Source organism: Protopterus annectens, chromosome 1.part0 (assembly GCF_019279795.1).
Source record: "Protopterus annectens isolate FY-2018-M chromosome 1.part0, PAN1.0, whole genome shotgun sequence".
Lineage (NCBI taxonomy): Eukaryota > Metazoa > Chordata > Ceratodontiformes > Protopteridae > Protopterus > Protopterus annectens.
This window is the reverse complement of record NC_056725.1, coordinates 1,417,355,862-1,417,378,070: the sequence shown is the minus strand read 5'-3', so window position 1 is coordinate 1,417,378,070 and position 22,209 is coordinate 1,417,355,862. Positions and strand designations below refer to the sequence as shown.

At 40.0% G+C, this 22,209-nt stretch overlaps 1 protein-coding gene across 1 annotated transcript in view; it reads left to right on the top strand.

Annotated features, from left to right (window-relative positions):
• The first annotated feature begins 1,696 nt into the window (after positions 1 to 1,696).
• Positions 1,697 to 22,209, top strand: part of HTR1E (5-hydroxytryptamine receptor 1E) — a 78,693-nt gene continuing 58,180 nt past the window's right edge. Inside the window, exon 1 of the mRNA XM_044067461.1 lies at positions 1,697 to 1,861. The gene's annotated coding sequence lies outside the window, so the exon portion shown is untranslated. The remainder of the gene's footprint in view (positions 1,862 to 22,209) is intronic.

Genomic DNA, 22,209 nt, shown 5'->3' with positions numbered 1-22,209 from the left:
CAAATGAACTACTTAATATTCATGCGTTGACCATATGGGTCAATCATATGAACGTTAGACCAAATTAATTTCAACTTTGATAGTAAACCATTCAAAACACTACTATTTTGAAAATAGTGGTCAACAGAGTTGATGATTTCATGTACCTTTCCAACTGCAATGAACACTACTGCCTATTTGTGAAAAGCTAATGGGATCCTAGTTACTGTAAGAGACATAGTGTTACTTGCTACACTTACCTTTAACCTGGTAATCAAAACTGCAAAGTTCATAACCTCAAAAACTGACCCTGAAGACAGCCATTACACTTACTTGATAAAGATTGTCTTTCTTTAAAAAAAACATATTTTGGACTTGCAATAGGTGTAATAGAAGTTGATAAAATCTCTGCAGCAGTATGTTATCTGCTACACAAAAACTTAAAAAATGAGAAAAGTTATGGTTATTTCAGATTAAAATTGCTAGAAAACTTAACTGCATCTTATCAATGTGTCAGTTTTGTAGAACATAGAAAACAGTGGCTGGACTGACAGTATTAACTAAAACACTATAATTGTTTACCTTTGATATCTGCTTTTGGTATATTCCCTCCTGCTAAACAATACAACCAGATTATGTGCTTGTTCTGTATCTTCTTCTTTCTGCTTTTCCCGGTCAGGGGTCGCCACAGCGGATCATCTGTCCGCTCATGATTGTGCTTGTTCTGTATATACTGGTGAATTTAACGGAAGTATGTTATATATCAGAACTATGTGATTATGTAATTAATTTTGTTTGCTGAAATACTTGTTGGGATTCTGTAACCTGTACTGCTTTAATGGCTAAACTAAGTACTCAGTGCAACCAGGGCTAACAGTGTATTCAATGTAACCAGTGTCAGTGTACCTCCATGCCTTTGTTTGTGTCTTTCGCCTTTTTCCGGTTAGGGGTCACCACAATGGAACTTCGGTCCGCTAATGATTGGCAGTAGATTTTTACATGCTAAGTTGCCGACCCTGATGCACAACATTCAAGGAAGGTACGCCCACTCACGCATGTCTCCACACAGAAGACACTCTAGCTGAGAATCAAACAGGACAACGTCTTACTGTGAGGTGACAACGCTACCGCAACACTACCACCACCTTAGTAATGGCTATAAAATGTATATGGGCCAGTCTACCCAACTAGGTACCAAACTGACAAAAACTTTGCTGGCCTGTAATTACAATTTACATGATGTGTTCTCTTACAATACTAGTCTGTGTGACATGATAAATGTTGAACTGTAACTATGGCACTGATTATACAACTATAAGATGCCCCAAAACTTGAACTTTAATTAAAAAAAACAATGTTGACTGGTCATGCTGTACAGATTTTAAACATAATCAGGATGCAGCATATCTGCCAACCTATTTATTTTTAATTATGTTCTGTTTACATAAACATTAAACTCAAAATAATTTTTGCAAGCAAGAAATGCAGAGGGCATGTTTAAAAGTTATGTCATATTGTTTAGATGACGGGGACATGATTAATGAAGCAGCAGTATAACCAATTCTTAAAACAGAATCTTTACTGGCATTAAAATATTCTTCTAAGAAATAGTGCCTTATCTTATATTGTTATTTAGCTGTTGCACATTTAACATTCACAATGATTTGACAACTGAAAAATGAGCTACAACTGACTGTTTTTGTGTTTTTGTAGAGATGAAATAACACAAAGCAAACGCCAAAATGATCTGCAGATTTCATTTATTGCCTTCCGAATACTTGATTTCAAGGTCAAGCAATACTTCTGCTAAGCTGTTGGAACTATATAAAATTAAAGCTGCTAATAAAATGCACAAAGAAGTATATCTGCTTATATAATCAAGGTGAGATAGTAACATTTATCATGCATTTTTGAAAACTGTAATATATAGGTCATTAATTATTGCGTTATAAGCATCTGCATTCAGCTTGGTTGACATGGGTATCCTGAGGCAATGTAACATTTGCCTTGTGTACACTCACAACCACCTAATTCTTGAACAGACAAATACAGTATTTGAGAGATGTAGTTACACATTGGCATTGGGGGCTATTCTCTCACATACAGAGATAAAAGGCAACAAACAGGTTGTCGGTGACTCACACACATCACTCACCACACCCATAAAGTACCACACATACAGACCCACATATGCGGATTTGCTCACATGTAACTTACTCAAACCTCAAAGGCCTCTCAGGTTCAGTTCTCAGAAACTCTGTATGCACACAAACAAGGCAATTCCCATCACAATACATAAAACCACATCCCACTGTGCCTCAACTACCAAGCCCATAAGGCAAGGCACACCACAACCCAATATTCTGGTCATAGGAGACTGCATTGTGAAATACACTGATGTACATCTTCCAGGCTGGATAAGGGGAAAGTTACAGTTAGCTGCCTGTCAGGAGCCAGGATTCACCATATCACACAAGCACTCAGGTCACTTACCCCTAAGTACCAGTATGACTCTCATAGCCCAAGGAGACATACCTCCTTGGACTATATGAAGAGAGAAATGACTGAGCTCTCAGAATATGTGCCACAGGCAGGTATGAGCCTAGCATTGGGCAGTATTTTACCATCTCCAAGGATGATGCCACAATACCAGCAGAAAATGATCGACTTTAACAACTGGCTTAGCTGCTGGTGTCAGTCCAAAGGGGTGCAATACTTGTCATCCTGGTAGGACATGGTTGGTAGACCACACTGCTTTACTAGGGATGGTCTTCACCTGTCACATCTAGGCTTTCGGATATTAGGCAAAACATTATCTATCCCTACAGTGCCTTTTATAGGCATTGCCAAACAGACAAACCTTCCAACATAACAAAAGCTACTCAGGACAAGCTAAAGGTATTGCTGCTCAAAACTAGGAGTTTCAATAAGAAACTAAACTCCATAGAATGTCTCCTCACCCTGGAGAATGCTGACATCTGTGCAGTTACTGAAATATGGTTCAAAGCCATGGAAAGTACCCTGGCAGTGCATGGCTATAATGCATTTCAAACATTCCAACCACCCACTGAACCTGAAAGAGCTAAAGGTGGAGGTGTATCTATCTACATACATAAAGGATAAGCACACCTCAAGGCTGGTCAAACAATATGACGTGTTTGAGCTACTCCATGCCCAACTAACCATGGGAAAGAAACATTACATTATTGTTGCTAGCTACAGTTCTACCACTATGAACCAGGAGACCCATACATCATACTTGAAGTTACTAGAATCACTCACAATCCAGCCCAATAGCATACTCATTGGTGATTTTTAACTACCCATCCATTAATTGATTGGCATACAAGACCACTAACATGCAGGCCCAAATATTTCTGGTCTGCAATCCTACTAGGAGAACAAATATCCTAGATCTGTTACTCACAAATATGGGAGAGTGTTGCATCCCCCCACCCCACACCAGTGTTTTGTCCTCGCTAGTAAGATCCTATCACAAAGCAGTCTCCCTTAAAATAAAGGTAAAACTAGTCCCCTCACCTAACCCCAAAAACTTTAAGAACTTTGCTAAGGTAAATTACCCCTGTTAAGGGATGGCATAGCTAGTTTTCAAGCTTCCCCAAATCCAGAAAATACAGAAACCTATGCAGAGGCAGACACAAAAGCCCTGTATGACCATCTAAACAACTGCATAAAAACAGCAGTACCAGACCAAAATAAACCCAGGTTAAACTGCAAAAACAAGCCACACTGGTGGACCCTAATATTAATAGGTTGTACAACAAAAGAAAGATTGATTCTATAAGGATCTGTCAGTGCGGTGATAGTTTTAACACCTCTGCAGTAGTGTGGGGGAAGGGACTCTCAATTCCTCTTGAACTACAAAAGAAAACAGTGAACAAAGGCCTGCAATTTAGTTACTTTTCTGGCTAAAGCTGGATAACTTCTAAATATAGTGTAAGACAAGGTCTGAGTGAAACATAAATGAGGGTGATTAGAGACAGAAAAGAAGCAGTCCTTTTACAGAAGGTAAAAAACAGTAACAGTGACCCTCACAAATCCCATTATATGTCAATGGCATGGGAATTCAAAGTTACTTCTTTATGTCTGGCATGAGTCATACAAAGCATTATGGGAAAGAGAAAGTGTTGAGGAAGAACAAGATCACGTTGATACATCAAGCCCCATTGGTAGCCACAGGTTCATAGGTGTGTACTAGGTTAAGCCCTGGGGCCTTTACAAGCCTAGCCATAGGATTACCGTGGCATAGTACCACACAACCTTAGTTCTCAGTGCCTCTGTCGAGTAGAGCCACTGGAGTTATCCCCAGGGTGAATTTTCTGTTTCCCATCCACTCATCAAGATTTCTCTTGAAAGGGGTCAGCGAGGTGCTCTGCTTGACATGTATGGGAAGTCTGTTCCATAGCATAGGCAGTCTCTGGGTTATGAACCTGTCCCTCCAGCATGTTCTGTTAATTGTGGTAGTGAGGTTGAGGTCTCTGGAGCATGTGGTGTGGAAGGATTGGGATTTCTTGAGATGTAGCATTTCTAACAGACCTGGGTCAGACATGGCTTTGTAAGTCAAGCAGAGATTGCCTCTAAGTAGGCGATATGAGACAGAGAATAGTTGGAGTTTTTTTAGTCTGTCCATAACAGGACAAGTGTTAAAGGCCTAGGATCCTCTTTGTGAGGTACTTTTGTGGCCTCTCCAGTTGTTGCAGGTGTCCAGTGAGGTACATGCCAAATGGGGCATTGTAATTGATGACTGGCCTAATGAGGGAAGAGTAGAGGGAGACAAGAACCTCTTTCTTCCTGGATGCAAAACCCTTAGTAATGAGATGTGCCACATAGAAGGACTTTCTGACCACAGTGGCAATGTGGTGATCAAAAGAGAAGTTGCTGTCAACCTGTGTTCCCAAATCTCTTATAACACCTTCTGTGTTCAGTGGACTACCATCAATGTGGTAATTCATGGGAACCAGGTTTTTCCCAATGGATGACGACACATTTTTTGGCATTGAGTTTAAGGCCATGGTTCTGACACCAGTCGCTGGTCCCAGTGAGGCCATTCTGTAGGATGTCAACATCACTTGGGGAGTTAATAATAGCTCCCAACCTGCAATCGTCTGTGAACTTTGTCAACCAGAGTCCCTTCGTGTTGGCCTGGACTTCAGAGATGTAGATACCAAACAGGAGAAGACCCAGGACCGAACCCTGTGGGACTCCACTCATGACTAATCGGCAGTCTGGCTTGGAGTCCGCTACTTTCACACTGTGGGTTCTATCTGTGAGCCAGTTTGCAACTCACCTAGTGATATAGGGGTTGATGCCAAGCTTCGTGAGTTTTTCTATGATTCCTTAGTGGTAAATGGTATAAAAGGCCTTGGCCAGATCAAGGTAAGTTGTATGAACCAGCTTGCCTTAATCCACAGCTCTGAGGACTGACTCAAAGAAGTCAACCAAGTTGAGCAGGCATGATCTACCCTTCACAAAACCAAACTGTGTGGGATCCAGAGTTTGGAGATTCCCTATATCCCTGTTTATTAGGTCCATGATGATATGTTCTATAGCTTTGTATATCAGACTCATCAGGCTAATGGGGTGATACTTCCCAGGGTCTGTAGTCACTCCTCCTTTGTGGAGAGGGATGACTGTAGCTGTGCACCATTTGGCAGGGACAAAACCTGAGGTGAGGCTGTGATTGAACAGGCCACACAGGTGAGGTGCCAGTTCACTCTGTAGTTCATGTAGAACACAACCATGGATATTGTCAGATCCCATAAAAGCTATATTCTTGACCTTGGACAGTGCTGTTTTAACCTGTGCAGCAGTAATACTGGGTGCCTGGCAATCTACTAGTGTTGTTATTGGTCCTTTGGGGGGGGGGATAAAGTTGGCACTGAATCTGTCAGCCAGTATACTGGCAATATCTGTTGGATCGGTATAGGAGGTACCATTGTGCAGTAGCTCAGAGCAAATCTGGGTATTGCCATGGAGATTCTTTACATAACTATAGAAGTCCTTGCGGTTGTCTTTACTATCTCCTGCAATTCTGTTTTCATACCTAGCTTTAGAGGATTTGATGAGGGATCTCAACTTTTTGTTGAGGCAGATAAGGGAGTTTTTCCAGTCTTGGGACTTCACCTTATTCTGCATCAGTTTCCTCCTTCTGTTGTAGAGTTTGTTTATGGCAGGAGGCCACCAGATTGGCTTCCTTTTTTGTAAGAGAGTGTCTTGGTTCTATTCGGTATGGCGAAATCCATGCATTTGTGTATGTGTTCGTACAATGCATTGGTGTATGATTCTGCAGTCACGCAATTATTCTCCATTTGTATGGGTGCCGTGAAGTTAGCCACCTCTGTTTTTAGAATCCCAAAGTTAGCTTTGGAGAAGTTTTTCATGGTAGTTACCTTTGCTGGGGGGGATGTAGATTTCCAAGGTGATTAGTTGTTGTGGAAAACAGGCTAAAATTACAAAAAAACCCACTTTGAGTCTGAGGTGTTAAAATAGGTCAGGAAACAGAGTGAAAAAAAAACAGATTTTTTTTAGTTCTAGGGTGGAATTTTCCTTTAAGCCACTAGCCTAGTAATCTATGAATCTATGAACATATAAACAGATTTGTCAAGCTGGGCACTTGAAAATTTCCAAACCTACTCCCCTTTTTAATGCTTGTTATCCACTTTCTACCCTTTGAAAGCTTTATACAGCTGTTTTCTAATAAAAAATAATTGCAGTGAAAGTTCATTTAAGATTCAAATACAGATAAAGTTTAGAAGAGATTGTGCACTTACAGAAATGCATTATCCTGGGTGCCTTCATGCTGTTGTTTTCCTACACTGATGTTTGATATGGGTTCCTATTTTCCAATATATGCTTGACAAGATGATCATCAATGTGTAATAAAACAATTTGATCATATCATCTAATTTATCACATTATCGTTATGAATAAAACTTCATAACATGCTTTACATTGAAAAACCCTAGCATTGTCATAAAGCTATTTTAACAAGTACAGATTTCCTAATCATATAGTAGAATATATTTCATGTATCATACGAAGAAGACCTCTACATATTCCACATATTTCCTGTATATCTTAGTTTGAAATACTTTCTGGAATTCAAAAAATCACCTATGTGGCTATATAAAACAGCACAGTCAAAGTAGCGCATTGCAGCCTGGAGATGATTTTCTGTGTATTGTTGCATGATGGAGTTAATTTAACAAGAGAAATCACTGGCAAAAATCCTACAGGCTATGTAATGATTAGCATGGTATGATGTAGTTTACATGACCCAATGAGCCCAATAGCATGCTTATAGTATGGACATTCACATAAGGAATGACATGCCACTGAGAGCATAGCTGACAGCCTTGATAAGGACTGCACAGCAAAGTCCCTACTGCTTAATTTTATAAATGGGAAGAAAATGGGTGTATAGGGCAATCAGAAAGGGGGGAGATCATGTAAACAAACATACAGAAGGGCAACAGGAAAAGAAGATTGGGATTGAAAGGGTATTCTTTTTGTGGGACTGGTTCCCATTTGCCTTGGTCCAAGAAGGCTTGGGGAAAGTAGGAAGGGAAAGGTGTTGGCAGGAAAGAAGGATGATAGCAGGGACAGACATACATAAAACACAGACAAAGGCCAACAGGGGAGTTTTCAAACAAATTTGGTGTTGATAATGGGTGACTTGAATGCACATATCAGGACAGACAGAACAGGATATGAGGACTGCCTGGGTCCACATGGGTGGGGTAACAGGAATAAAGAAGGAGAAGCCATTCTAGACTTCTGTCTGGCAAATGGCTTAATAGTAGCAAACACTTGGTTCATAAGGAGAGACAGTCACAAGATCATGTACAAGAGTAGCCAACATGCAACTCAGGTAGACTTCTTCCTAGTAAGGAAAGGGCACTGGGGTAGACTCCACAATTGCAAAGTCATCCCCAGTGAAACAGTTGGCCCACAGCATTAACCATTAATTGCCACAATCAGCTGCAAGCAGTGGTCAGAGAAGGCTCTAAGGTCAACAGAGACCAGGCTGAAGACCTGGAAGTTGACTGGAGAGAAAGTACAGCAGTTCAAGGAATGACTTAGGGCTCTAGTACCCCAAGAAGAGGAGGAAATAAGTGGAGTTGAAGAGGAGTGGCAGCGCCTAAAAACAGCATGTGTTAGAACTACAGAAAATACATGTGGCCAAGCCAGGTATGGAAATAAGGTACATAAGGAAAGCTGGTGGTGGAATTCAGAAGTACAGGAAGTCATCAGAAGAAAGGAGGAGTGCAGGACGAAATGGGAGATAGAAAAGACTGACCAGGCTAGGAAGGACTACTAGTTGGCTAACAAAGAAGCTAAGAAAGAAGTTGCAATAGCTAAGAACAGGGCATCAAAGGCACTGTACCAACTTCTGGAAAGTGACTCAGTAAGGGGCACAAAGAAAGCATATCAGGTTGCGAGGCAAAGACAGAAAGATAAAGAAGATAGTCAGACACCCTTCATAAGGGATGCCAGCAACAACCTGCTTATCAGTCCACAGGACATCAAAGGCAGATGGAAGGAGTATTTCCAGCAGCTTCTGAATGAAGAAAACCCCACAGAAGCTGTACTGCCCCAGAAACAGCCTACATTTAGAGAAGAAGAGGAGCCCACCCTAGAAGAAGTAAGAACAGAACTAAGGAAGATGAAGTCAGGGAAAGCAGCAGGCTCAGATGAAGTCACAGCAGATATGATAAAGATGCTGGGTGAGATGGGGAGAAATGGCTCCTAAGGGTACTAATAGCAGTGTGGAGAGAAAGGTGTATCCCAGATGACTGGAGAATAAGCATACTTGTGCCAGTGTATAAGAACAAAGGGGACATCCACAACTGTGGACAGTACAGAGGGATGAAACTCCTACCACACTGCATGAAAATTCTGGAGAGAGTGATTGATAAACGGATACACAGAGTAGTAGAATGTAAGATGGGAGATAACAGTTCAGATTCAGATCAGGATGCAGCACAATTGACCTGATGTTTGCAGTGAGACAGATACTTGAGAAGAAGCTAGAGATGAGGAGAGAGTCCAACTGGGCATTCCTAGACTTGGAGAAAGCATATGACAAGGTCCCAAGAAAGCTGATCTGGGCAGTACTGCAGTGGTTTGAAGTCCCGGAAGCATTGGTAGAATTAGTGCAGGCTATGTACAACAGCCCAGTGACTCAAGTACGAACAGTGTTCGGCCTCATAGAGGGGTTCCCAGTGGGAGTGGATGTACATCAGGGTTCAGCTCTGAGCCCACTGCTGTTCATACTGGTGATGGACTACATTAGCAAACAGATTGGAGGGGACGGATGAACAAAGCTGCTGTATGCAGACATTGTAGCAGTACAGGAAGACTGATCTCGAACTTTAGCAAAGGATAGGAGAATGGAATGCAAATCCGTAGGTACACAGGATGAAACTAAGTACAGATAAGATGGTGGTAATGGCAGCAAATTGGGGAAATCAGAAGAAGCTGAGAATAGAGATAGAATGGAAGCTAGTGGAACAGGTAAACAGCTTCAAGTATCTGGGTGGGGTGTTTGAGTAGAAGGGTAGTCTGAATGAAGAGGTCAAAGCTAGAATCAGAGGGGCTGCAGCCAACTGGCATAGAGTATCAGTTGTAGTCTATGACAGAAGAATGCCAAAGAAGCTGAAAAGTAAGGTGTACAAGACAGTGGTGCAATCAGTACTACTGTGTGGTTCAGAAACCTGGGCATTAAAGACAGAACAGTTGAAGAAGCTATAGGTGATGGAAATGAAGTGCCTGAGAAAGGTGGTAGGATGCACACTGTGGGACAGATGAAGAAATGAGGACATAAGAGCAAAAGCCAAAGTAGCTTCAATTGCAGAAAAGATCAAAAAGAACAAATTATGGTGGTTTGGGCACATGTGTAGAAAAACAGAAGACAATCTGGTGAGGAAGATTTGGGACAGACAGGAAGAAGGTAAGAGGAAGCAAGGACGTCCATCAAAGAGGTGGATGGATTGTGTGAAAGAAGATCTGTGACAATCAGGCATGAGTGTTGAAGAAGGCAGGAGTGTGGCACTGAATTGAGAGAGTTGGCAACAGTTAACACAATACCCCGACCCCATGTAGAAAAAATGGGAAAGGGGGGGTTGATGATGATGATGATGATGATTGGGGGGGCAGAGAAGAGAAACTGACAGACAGACAGACAGACAGACAGACGATAATTGCTAATGAAGAGGACTGGACCACAAAGTGGATAGGAAAATGAAATACAAAGGAAGGAAACATCATAATGGGGATAGGGTGTGTTGACAGCTGTCTGCTGCACTACCAAAGCCATACCCAGTCAGAGATCAGTCGCCTCTGTGACCACCTTCATGGCTGAGCCAAGCCACTGGTGACCTGCTGTCAGACCCAGGCAGGGCAATGATGCTGCCAGCCCTAGAGAACATCAACAGGTGGTCAGTGCTGTGTCCAGCCACTGTTCCACCCAGGATAACACCTGGCCCTCCAATTCCTGCCAGGTGATATATTGTGACCAATGGTGTCCCCGGATAGGAAGTCTACACCTTCAACAGAGACAGACTACCAGATACTACCAGGGAGCCCTGCAGGTGACCTCCTGCTGGATGATCTATGTCACCACTCATAGTTGCTGGCCTGAAAACAGCTGTGGAACCACAGGTGATGGCAGAGCAGGTGGATGGTGTGGTGGCCACCGATGTACTACATCCATAGTCACAGCAGACACTGCATAAAATATAAACATAAACTGAGAGAAAGAAAAGAACAAATAAATATAAAAAGAGCAGTGATAAAAAAGAGAAATACAAATGCAATAACAATTAGCAATAATGCATACCACACTGAGTGGCATAACAGTTCCTAAAAAAGTAAATGCAGTGGCAAAAAATATGATATACCTGTCAGACCAAAGGAAACTACAACAAGCAATGTGCTACAAGGGCTAGAATTTTATGCAGCCTCATCAGTTCCTCAGTGTATTTCATTTGAACAGTGCATGTATTGTAAAGCATGACCACAGAGGCCACTGATGTTGGACAGAAAACTTTGGGTGTCATGTGTTGTGCCCAAGAGAGCTACAAGCAGGGAGTAGTCTTCACCTACCAGACTGTACTCTGTATGTCACCATGATGACCATGACATGGGAGTACGGGCATAGAATTTAAAAGAAGTGGCATCAACACATGTCACAGATACCAGCTGGCAGTAGTGCAACATGAAATAGGACAGACAGTCACCAATAAATGATAAACAGCAGCCTGTCTAATGCATGCCCATAGTATGCCAGGTATAACTGATACTGACAGGAAGGCTTTAAATGGACACTGGAAGAATAATGCCGAGCAGGACGACCAGTGTACTGTTTTTGAATGACAGGGATATGGCTCTAAAAGTAGAAATTTAGTGAGGCAAATAGCCATGATGTAGAAAATGATGCATAGGGTGGCTAAACAACACCTACTATCAGGCCAATCATCATCCCCATGCCACCAGTGGAACTTCCCAGAGCTAGCATGGGTGGTAGAATAGATGTTCCAGCATTGATAAGGCATATGCATATTAGACATATAAAATCAGTACATAACATTTAAAATAAGTAACAGGACAGTAAAAACAGGCAATACTGCAGGTATCTAAAATATATGCAGCTTTATATCTGTACTCCTGTGTCTGGAGAGTCTTTCCAGGTGCCTCAGGCAAATCAATTTGTTCTTCTCGAACTCTCCAAAAGGGAACAAATATAAAATAAAAAGAAACATGTCTGTGACTGATGTATACCACATGTGGCTGAACAGTTATACCTAAGTAATCAAAATTAGCCACCTGCCATAACTACTTACTGTAAAACTCTGGTGCACTTTCCCTGACCTCCTCTTCCCAATGGCTAAGAAAGTCATGATGATGCTTCTTCAGACTGATGTACCTATGCCTACACAACAGCTCAACAGTGTGAGTGATGACCACAGCATTACACACCACCCTGATGAGGCATCCATTTTGTACTGGAGACTCTTAAAAGAGTTCCTCAGCATGTGCTCTCAGTAGTTAGTATGCAAAAAGTACAGAAAGATTTTAGTTTTCTCCCAGCACCATACAGGAGACCTTCCATAGTCTGCATTCTCATAAGCTATAGCTGCTGTATAGGTTACAGTCCAGAGGAAGTGGTAACATATACATACTGATGCACATTGCTGGAGTCATCTGACAGGTAAGCAGGCAGCAAAGCAGTACCCAATGCCACCTGGACTTGGCTAAAGCTTTCGACACAATACCCCACTCAGGCATCATAGACAAGCTCAACAGCTTAAATGTAAATCCATATGTCACAAGATGGGTTGCAAACTGGCTAAAGGATAGAACCCAAAAAGTCAAAATCGCTGGAGCCATGTCAGACTCAAAGCCAGTCACAACTGGTGTCCCACAGGGCTCTGTCCTGGGACCCCTCTTGTTCGGCATTTATTTCTCAGATGTGAAATCAAACATGGAAGGGTTGTGGCTGACAAAGTTCGCAGATGACTGCAAACTAGGCGCCATAGTTGATACACCAGCTGACACATACATCCTACAGAAAGGCCTCACTGAAACAGACAACTGGTGCCGGAGTCATGGACTTAAACTAAATGCCAAAAAATGTATAGTCATCCCCTTTGGGAAAAAGAAAGTACCCACAAATTATCACATAGACAGTAACCCACTGAGTACGGAAAAAGTAATCAGAGACCTGGGGACCCAAGTCGATAGTGACCTCTCATTTGACACCCACATTGCCAAAGTGGTTAGAAAGACTTTCTACCTTGCCCACCTTATCATGAAGGGATTCACATCCAGATCAAAGGAGGTCATTATACCCCTATACTCCTCCCTTATCAGGCCCATGATTGAGTACAATGCCCCATTTGGTATGTACCTCACCCGGCACTTGCAACAGCTAGAGAGACCCCAAAAGTACCTCATCAAGAGGATCAAGGGTTTCCAACATATGTCATATGCTGCCAGACTAAAGAAACTCCAGCTCTATTCAGTAGCATACTGCCTACTCAGAGGTGATCTGTGCCTGACGTACAAGGCCATGTCCAATCAGGAATTGATGGACATGCTCCACCTCAAAAAATGCAAATCCATCAGAACCACGAGAGCTAAAGATTTAAACCTCAGCACAAATATGAATAGGACATGCTGGAGGGACAGATTCATAACTCAGAGGCTTCCCATACTCTGGAACAGAATCCCAGTTCATGTTAGGCAGAGCCCCTCACTGACTCTCTTCAAGAGAGGTCTTGACGAGTGGATGGGAGATTGTAGGTTTACCCCAGGGGTCATCTCTGTGTCACTACTAGACAGAGGCACAGTAAACTAATTCTGTTATGTAAGGGGGTCTTCACTGTGTCACTACTAGACAGAGGCACAGTATTCTAAATCTATTCTGTACACTTTTGTACCATTACATGGGGTGGCGAAAGCCACATCACTATGGCTAGGCTTATAAATGCAAAATTGTGAAATTCATATCAGGCAGTTATTTAATCCATCTACCAGAAAGAAAAAAAGATTTAATTTAAATTATGGTGAATTTAAGGCTTTGAAGAGCTTACAGTCCTGTAAAGATATAATTATAAAACAGGCTGATAAAGGAGGTGCTGTGGTTCTTATGAACCGAGTTGATTATATGGATTCTATGTTTAAGTTACTACAAGACACTAAAGCTTTTAAATGCATTACCAGTTTGGATGTGAAAAAAAGTGTTGCATATGTAAACATGGTTGTGTATGATTTGCAATTGAGTGGTGATATAGATCTTGAGTTATTTAATTATCTCACTGTTACTTGTCCAGTTATACCACATCTCTATGGTCTCCCCAAAATTCATAAATCTAAGCTAGATCCACCTATGAGACCTATTGTCTCTGGTGCGGGTTGGGTTACAGAACCCATCTCGATTTATCTACATGGGCAACTGCTTCCATACCTGGCTAAATGTGATTCTATCATTAAAGATAGCTTTGATTTATTACAGAAATTAAGGAGATGGATGGATAAAGAAAAAGCTTCTTTAGTTAACAATAAGTATCTTTTAGTTTCTTTGGACATTGTATCACTCTTCACCGTTATTCCTAATGATATAGGCCTGGAGCTTTTAAGAGAATTGTTGTGGACACATAGGGTTACCACCTGTCCCACTTTGCTAGGGACAGTCCCTCTTTGGGCAGTTGTGTCCTGCAAAAAAATTGTAAAAATGGCAAATGTCCTGAGATTTTAGGACAAAATTATTTCCTATATTTTATGTAATAGTTGCGTAAAACAGTTATTCTGTATCTGAAACACCTAAATGTTATAAGAAACAGAATAAGCAACTAAACTGCTACAAGAATAAGCTTTTATTTAGGCAAAAAAGTGAAGTTCTGTCCTTTGTACTGGCCGTGGGTATGTTTTGGCCTGCAAAATCTGACGTTTGTACCAAAAATGTCCCACTTTGGGCATCTGAAAAGGTGGCAATCCTATGGACACATACATGTGATAATCCCAACAAAGTTGAAATTATCTGCAGCCTTATGGATGTTACATTGAAAAACAACATCTTCCTTTTTAATGGCTCCACATATTTACAACTTACAGGGGTGGCTATGGGTACCTCTGTAGCCAATACTTATGCCAACCTGATACTCTATCAGTGGGAAAGAACGCATTTGTTTGGTGATGGGGACCCATTTAAAAGTAATATCACATTTTTTCAACGCTTTGTAGATGACTGTCTCCTACTTTGGAAAGGTAGCCATGAGGATCTTGAAAAATTTCTGGAATATCTAAACTCTGCATCTACTTTTCTAAAGTTTAAGATGGCAGTATCTGAAACTTCTATTACATTTTTGGATTTGAAGTTAGATCTTGCTGGAGATATACTACAAACTAGTATCTTTAGGAAAGAAGTTTGTTCAGGTAGATACACTAATGCCACAAGCATGCATGCACCTCACATATTTAGAAGTACTGTTAAATCTCAATTCTGCAGACTCAGTAGGCTTAATACCGATGATGACTGCTTTGAAGTACAATTAAATGAGATGGTTAATGATTTCTTGCTTAGTGGGTATGATAGATCTCTACTTTATGAACAGGTCATTAAGATTAGGGAAGATAGGTGGACTTTATTTAAACCAGTTTTGTATGAGGATGTTGTTAGTATTGACTCTAGGTGCAAACAAACATCTGTAGCACCTATTAGATATGTAACTACATATAATTTAAGGACACCGGCTGTTAGAAAAATTATATCTGATAATTGGGTCATCTTGATGGCATCAGATGAACTAAGAAGTTTATTGGGACCTAAACCCAATTTCTCTTATAAGAATATGAGGACCCTTAAGAGTTCACTATGCTACAAGGACTTTGAGAGGACTACACCTGTATCTACTATAGTGAAATATGGTACTCACAAATGTCACAACTGTTCTTGTTGTGATGACATTTGTAGTACAGAAAATGATACGTTTGTGCATCCTATCAATGGTAGGACATTTAGTTTTAGAGTAGCAGGTACATGTATTACTACCCATGTGGTTTACTTGGCTACCTGCCAGGCATGTAATGCTTTCTATGTAGGCAAAACTACCCGCAGGCTTAAGGACAGGATGACTGAACATAAGTCGGAAATTAGGAGATGCTATGACAGGAATGCACTATTCAAACATATAGAGGAATTTGGTCAGCAGCATTTTTTAGGTTTAGAATTATTGACCACGTTACACCTACACCTAGGGAGGGACCTAAATAATCACTTAGAAATTAAAGAATATGAATGGATCTTGAGACTTATGAGTGATTCAAAACCAGGCTTGAATAGCCAAGTCAGTCTCAAACCTATTTTAGTTAAATTAAGTAGAGCTAATCTCTCTTAGCCTGAAGTTTTATCTAAATATATATATTTTTAAAGTTTTATTAAAGTATTTCAAGTTTTTGTATTAAGTTTTTTAAAAAAGTTTTTTTAAAATGTTTCTTTAAAATGTTTTTGTGATTTGGATGACATATCATGTGATTTTGGCTGCATGTCATGTGATATATTTGGACCTATATATAAAGAGCTGGTTCTATGCATTGTTTTGTATTGAGAAAGGATTGTATCCGAAAGCTTTACTTATATAAAGTGTTTATCCAGTGGTTTCCTGCCTTGTTTTTTGCATTTTGGTTCCTGGCATTTATTTTCTTTAGGCTTATAAATGCCCCAGGGCAGATAGCCTAGTACTAAACTATGAAACTATATAATCATACATAGATAAGTGATGAATGGCATGCCAGAGAGGTGTTTGATGTTTGAAAGACACATTGACCTAAATGTATGAACCCCATACAAGCCACATCTCTGTCTCACATACAAAGACACACAGACACATGCGTGCGCACATGCAAATACACACACACACACACACACACACACACACACACACACACACACACATATGCATACAGTGCAACCTTATCTGAAGAAGCTGCTTTGCCTGGTAAATATTCTGAGCACATATACACCATTGCTGCATGCCAACTCCCCTCAGGAAGCACCATCCGCAAATATTCTGAACACATATACACTACTGATGCATGCTAACCCCTTATACATTATAGCTAGCTCCCCAGTCCCCACACACACACACACCTTTTCACATCTCTAGTAACCCCCCACCCCACATTCTTGCCCCTAGTTGATTCTTGTCACTGTGCCTTCTCCACCTGTACATATGGTCAGATTTTGTATCATTCAGAAAATGCATACTAACACAAATACATCTCCTTTGTTGATGGTCCCATCTGACAACAAATCATTCTGTTCAATAATATCTTGGGTCTGCAACAGTGCAGAGTTATATATCATTTCAGCTGTGCTCTGTGAGTTACGCATTTACTACACACACACACACACACACACACACACACACACACACACACACACACACACACACACACACACGCACACACACACACACGCACACACACACACACACACACACACACAGACATAGAGAAGAAAGTACATGCACTAGCACATCTCTCTAACACACACACACACACACACGTGCATGAGTACGCACATGTACATACATGCCTACACAGACACACATACAATTGGCTCCAGGGCATATCTGAATCTCTAATAAAATGTCCCCGTGGGAAATCACCCTACAAAAATCACTTGTATAGTCTAGACTTGTACTAGATGTGGGAAAAGTGGGAACTGCCCTAGTGGAGCAAATATACATATCATATGATACCATGATGTGCACTGCACACCACATGACAGTTGCTGGAGTGGAATCCCTTCCTGTTGATGTACTGTTGTCCATGTGAACCATGTGTGGCCTTGACAGCAATGTGACTATAGTTAATGTCACTTAGAATCTCAGAAAAAATGGGCTATTTTTTTAGAACACCTGCATAGTATTGCTTTCCTCCATTGAGGTCCTTAGAAACCACATGCTGTAACCTCAAATTTAGGTATTGGTATAGTATTCATGAGACAGATGCCTGTGACATGCCCACTGTAATCACTGGAAGGTCTCTGTATCTGGAATAGCCACATCTAGACATGCCATAGTGTTTACATGGATATGTATTCCACGTGCAATTCTATGTGAGTAAGGCACATGTGTATCAGCTGCTATATGGTGTCTCTATCCACCCTATAGCTGTTTACTATGTCCCTGTTGTGAAGGTGATGATATTTTAGGTATGGATAGTTTCTTATGTAATGCATATGGAAATGGCACACCCCGTCACTGACATTTTCTGTAAGAATAGCCTCTAACATATGCTGCCTAAACAAGACATGTACCATACCTAACATCATAGTGTGATCTCTCCCTCAATGTTTATGAAAAAATCTAGGTTGTTATCTCACCAGCCATCGCAGCTGATCATCTAATTTTCATATGTTTCTAAATTGCATCACGATGTTGTGTGCCCTCATTTGTATTTGAAGTGTGACTCATTAGCATAACGGTGCTCATCTTTGTATAATTATATGGTTATTAGCTTATGATGTTGACCATCTAATTTTGCCTGCTTATTTGACAATGTTACTTGTGGCTCTGAATTAACCCTGCCCTGCATCTCACTGCTTATCTCAAAATTTTGACTATCCCAACCACTGCTTTTCATCCATTTCAGTGAAATGTGGCTGTTGGATAGTTTATGTACCTAATGGAGCTTTACACAGATGATGTTAGTCTTTATGAAAGGAATATCTAGTGAGTGGATATATTAAAAGCCATTCAGTTGTATGACTGCTATTTCTGAGTGCCATTACATGAATGAATATTGCTGAAAAACACTTTCAGCACTTATACCTGTTGCATAAACAAGAAGTTAGCATATGTAAGCTGTGGGGAACTGAGGTACCCCTCCTTAACATGGGGCCTCTGGCAATAAAAAAAAAAAAAATTGTTTATCACAGATAGTTGTCTTCAGTGATAGGAATTCAGAGTAACTGCACTCAATTAAATTACTGCCTATTTTTTTTTTTTTATGTTTTAGGAAGTTTGTGTGCAGTTTGCTATATGTAATGTTCCAGCATTTTAGACTGTTTGAACATAAACTCCATTGCAACCATTACACTCTACTGTAATATCATTTAAGAGTGGGGGATTGCAGTGCATGCGAACGCACACACACACACACACACACACACACACACACACACACACACACACACACACACACACACACACACACACACACACACACACACACACACGCGCACTCTTTCTATCTGTACACACACACACATGCATATATATATCTATATATATATATATATATATATATATATATATATATATATGGGTCTAGGACACATGCTCGACTAGCATATGTCCAAATCACAAAACATCGAACACACATACACAAAAGTGCTTAACATCGAAAAGTGCTTCCGTGTATGTGTAGTTCAAAAACAAAATTTATGTTTATGCTCTGCACCCCCGACACCCCCCCCCCCCACTTTAGTATTCTCACTTTGAGATCACGCTACAGTGGGAAAAGGGGAATTTTCCCTTACCTGCACTGTAGTCTGATCTACGAAACAGGCACACATACACTGAAGTGCTTGTTGATGTTAAGTGCTTTCGTGTATGTGTGTTCAATGTTTTGTGATTCAGACATATGCTAGTCGAGCATGTGTCCGGATCCTATATATCTATATATATATATATATATATATATATATATATATATATATATATATATATCCATAAAACTTTTTGGACATGAAAGAAAAATCACTTCACTTCGTGTAGTAGCTTTGAAATCTTTTAATCTAGCAGTTGAAATGTTTCAATCCAGCTGTAAAAAACATCCACCAAGACAACAGTATAAGAAAACATTTAATAAATTTGAAATAAAATAGAACACTTGTATTTAAGCGCTTTCGTTCGTTGTCAAGTTCATTTTACACTTAACAGTGAAACTTCTTCAGAAATACAAAGGTTATCAACTGTTATCAGTTATCAGTTGATAACCTATGTATTTCTGAAGAAGTTCGATTGTTAAATAACTAAAATGAACTTGACAACAAACGAAAGCCTTAAATACAAGGGTTCCATTTTATTTCAAATTTATTTCAAGTTTTCTTATATTGTTGTCTTGGTGGACGTTTTTACTGCTGGATTAAAAGATTTCAAAGCTACTACACGAAGTGAAGTGATGTCCAAAAAGTTTTATGGATTTATAAGTGTTTGGACAAGTTTTTAACAGTTTACAGTTCTTTTAGTATATATGTGTATATATGTGTATATATATATATATATATATATATATATATATATATATATATATATATATATATATATATATATAAAATACATAATAAAACTGCACACCAGCAATGCAGATACATTATTTAATATCTAGACAATAGACAATGTGATACAGTGAAATTCTATTCACTCAATTCAATGTTCATCCATCAGGAAACATAAACCAAAATGGTTAATCAAACTGGTTTTACTACTATCCACAGCTTCATCAGTGCATAAAATAAACAACTGAATGAAATAATATTATTACATTTTAATGATTTAAATTAGATCACATGTTTGAAATTCACCAATAGCTCATTTCAAAATTCAGATTACTATCTAGGGCACAAAAATAACTAAATAAGCCAAATTAAAAAATTTATATAAAAAGTATTCAGATAAATCACAGGAACAATGCATGATGGCAAAATCAATCACACTGCCTACCTTGACCTGACCAAGGCATTTGACACAATACCCCACTCGGGCATTGTTGACACATTGAAAAGGTTAGGTGCAAACCCGTATGTAACCCAGTGGATAGCCAACTCGCTCACAGACAGGATCCAGGCAGTTAAAATTGGGGAGTCCACCTCTACAAAGAGGCTAGTCACAAGTGGAGTTCCTCAGGGATCAGTCCTTAAACCACTCCTTTTTGGCATTTACTTCTCAGAAGTCAAGGCCAATGTCAGTGATCTCTGGATAACTAAATTTGCAGATGATTGCAAATTAGGAGCTGTCATTGAATCGCACAGTGACACAGATGTTTTCCAGAAGGGGCTGACACAGACAAACAACTGGTGTCAGAGCCATGGACTATAACTAAATGTCAAGAAATGCACAATAGTATCTTTTGGGAAGTCATCTATCCCTGGTAACTATCACATTGACAACATGCCTTTTAGACTTGACCTGGTAGTTAGGGACTTAGAGACACACACAGTAATCTAGCCTTTGACCATCACATGTCTACAGTGGTGAGGAAATCATTCTATGTTGTGCAACTTATAAACACAGGTATGACATCTAAGTCCAAGAAAGTCATTGTTCCACTGTATTTGGCATTTATCACACCTGTCATTGAGTACAGTGTCCCTTTGGTATGTACCTAACCAGGTATATCCAACAATTGTAATGTCCACAGGTTCCTCACTAAAAGAATACAGGGAGTAAGTAAAATGTCCTACGCAGACCACCTCAAGGCAGTAACCCTGTATTCTGTCTCCTACAGACTTTTGAGGGGAGATCTATACCTGGCATACAAGGCATTGTCAGACCCCACACTGATGGACCTTCTGCATATCCACAAAACAAACAGCACCAGAATTTCCCATTCTAAAGACTTAACCCTTGCCTGTGATATAAATAGGACTTGCTGGAGAGATAGGTATGTATCCCAGGGACTACCCCATCTATGGAACTGACTCCCCATCCATGTGAAGCAGAATTACTCCTTATCTCAATTCCAGTGCAACTTGGACAATTGGATGGGAACCCAGAAGTTCATCCCTGCTTTGGCACCTATGTCTCTAATGGAAACAGGTAATGTAAATGGTTAATCTCCCAGGCCCATGCTTACACTTAACAAGGGTATCATAACTTGTCAGAGATTTGGGATGCATGGCTAGGCTTAAAAAGGCCCTTGTGGTTGTTAGCCTAGTAAACACCTATGAACCTAAATCTTTCATATTCTAGTGAAAAGGTGATAACAAAAGTGGTGCCAAGCAAGCAGGGTGACTGTCTCCCCTAATTAAAATAATGTGCTTCAAGTGTTCCACCAACATATCCAAAGAATAATGTAAATTCAGAAACAATAAAATAAAGAAGAATGGTACAAAAATAAATAAATATGGTGGAAGAAATTACTATAGTTGTACATTAATTCCTGGGCTAAATAAGGCACCCATTTTTATAATCCAAATTTTTTCTATCTAAAATGGACCACATGTGCTTCCTGCTTATTCCATGACTATAAGACACTGTATCAATACCTATAAATGTGAATTTTGTGTTAGAATGCACAACAGTGTGTTTGTGCAAGGTGCTTTATCAATAGGACATATATCTATACCACCAGAGTGCTGTTTTGTATGGGATTTGTACACCCTTAGCATTGCAACTGGTCGTTTGTTAGATTTTGTGTGCTTTTTCATGGCTATATATATATATATATATATATATATATATATATATATATATATATATATATATATATATATAAACCAGAGATGCACAATCCCCCAGCAGTTGCACCAATTAAGAAATACACAAGAAAAAATCTGGCACTGTCATGAAATGGGAATAACCTAAAATCCTTTATAGCACATGTCCATCACACAGAAAACAGTGTGATCAGTTCTGCAGTGACTTCAACAGTGTGAATATATACAGATACATGTGCGTGTGTGTGTGTTTGTGTGCA